Source organism: Curcuma longa, chromosome 9, assembly GCF_044706935.1.
Source record: "Curcuma longa cultivar G26 ecotype Majalengka, Jawa Barat chromosome 9, ITB_CL_G26_1.1, whole genome shotgun sequence".
NCBI classification, from domain to species: domain Eukaryota; kingdom Viridiplantae; phylum Streptophyta; class Magnoliopsida; order Zingiberales; family Zingiberaceae; genus Curcuma; species Curcuma longa.
In genome coordinates, this window is record NC_133869.1 from 1,304,306 (window position 1) to 1,306,714 (window position 2,409).

Here is a 2,409-nt window from a genome sequence, read left to right on the forward strand (position 1 = left end):
TGTTGGTGCAAGGTGCGCCCAATGATCGAACCTTGATTTTGATAATGGCACTAGGTTCAAGTTAAGTATGTGTTGAACTGATATGCCTTATCTAAGTATGAGCACAAGTTTGACTTAAGTCCTAGTACAGCTAGGCATTGGAAGTCTTGGCAGAGTCAGAGCTCCAGGTGATGTCTGGGCTGGTCAGGAGCACCGAGCCGCAGTAGAAGTCTAGACTGGTCAGGAGGACCAGGGCGCAGCAGAAGTCTGGGTCAGTCTGGAGGGCTGGACCGCAGCAAAAGTCTGGGCTGGTCAGGAGGACCGAGCCGCAGCACAAATCCTGAAAGCCGAGGACAGAGCCGAGCAAAATTCCAACGAGTCTGGAGGACTCGGTTGGCATCAGGTAAATTCTCCCGAGAGGAGTGGGTGAGGACGCGTTCCTATAAGGAACAGTAGGCGTCGGTCTAACCCAGGGTTTCACTGGAAACCCGAAGTTAAGACCCAGAGTTAGTTTCACTAACTCAACACCTATTTACTTTGCATGTTATTTGCCTGACTTGTATTGCAGGATGGAAAAACTGATCAGTAGTGAACTCCGGGCAAAAAGGCTGATTTTTGCCCTTGGAGTCGACTCGGGTGAAGCCTGAGTCGACTCAAGCTGAGTCAGCGTAATCCCAGAAGTCCGCTGGTCAGGATTTTGCCAAATCACACTGGAGTCGACTCAGAGGTACTAGAGTCGACTTGAAGACTGGAGTCGACCCAAGGCGATCAGAGTCGACTCAGACGGGGAAATGGCAATCGCGGAGCAAAGAAGTCAAGATATCTGCCATGTCAGATTGGAGTCGACTCAGAGGGACTGGAGTCTACTCGGAGCGGCGCATACTTGGCAACAGAGGCTGATTTGGAATCTGACCGAGGACTAGAGTCGACTCAGTGAACAGTTGAGTCGACTCAAGCAGGTTATATAAGCAGCACTCGACCAGCAGCTTGATTGAACTCACACGCTTCATCCTAAATCATTCTTCTACTAATACGACGGCTCTACGACACCCCGGCTTCATCATCTGAGTCGCCAAGCTACCGGAACGCCGAGCCCGCAACTACATCTTCATCAGAAAGCGTCGGCACTCCGGACTTTTGGTAACTGTAATTAATTACATATATATTTGTTACCATTCTTGTAATCGCTCTACTTGAGACCGTAAGGCTCAAGTATTTTAGTGGATTGCCCAAAGTAAACGGTCAAGGACCGTGGGCCTTGAAGTAGCAGCTTCGCGCTGTGAACCAAGTAAAAACTGTGCCTTTGTCTTCTTGTGTTTGCATCTTTTACTTCCGCTGTATAATCGTTTTCGAAATAGTTGAAAAAGCATACGCGCTATTCACCCCCCCTCTAGCGCATTCTCGATCCTACAATTGGTATCAGAGCGCGGGGATCTCATTTTCAGTGCAACCACTGAACGAGAAACTTTTTCGACTAATTTTTAGAATTCTATTTTTTTTCGATTTTCCTTTTTTCCCGCACTACTAAATCCAAGACCTAGTCTTGGAAATTTCTTTTTCCCTTCCTTTTTGGTGTGCTAGAAAAATGGCTCATCAGGAAGGATTCAGCACCGCAAGACCTCCCTTGTTTTCAGGTGAGGACTTTCCATACTGAAAAACCAGGATGGAATGCCACCTGAAAACACAGGTTGAGATGTGGATCATCATCCAGACGGGGTTTTCAATCCCAACTGAAAGTGATGGTTCACTACAATCTTACGAAAACTGGGACGCCTCCACCCGCAAGAAGATCGAAGCCGATGCCAAGGCCACACAAACCCTTCAGTGCGGCCTGACCAAGGAAGAACTCAACCGGGTGGGTCCCTTCAACAGCGCAAATGACCTCTGGACGAAATTAATCGAACTACACAAGGGAACCAATGACGCAAAAGTAAGTAAACGCGACCTTCTTGTCAATAAGTTATATAATATTAAAATGCATGAAGGGGAGACCGCAAGTGAGCTGCACGCGAGAATCCAGAATATCCTCAACGGCCTCTACGCAATCGGACACAACATCGACAACCGTGATATAATAAGGTACGCACTTAAGGCTTTCCCTAGAAACAATTTATGGGCATCTATAGTGGATGCTTATAAAGTTTCTAAGGACCTTAGTAAAATTAAATTAGACGATTTATTTTCTGAATTCGAATTGCATGAGCAGTTTAATACGGAAGTGCAGGAGAAAGGTATAGCCGTACTTGCAGGAACCAAGAAGCGAGAATCGGAACCTGCAGAAACTTTCGACTCCGAGATCAACGACGAGGTAACGACAGAATTGGTAAACCTCGTCCGAAAGATGTTCCGGAACAAAAGAGGAGTCCGACGATCAGAAATAAAGAAAGTAGTCAACCAATCAACCCCCGGGAAGTCTGAATCCAAGTGCTA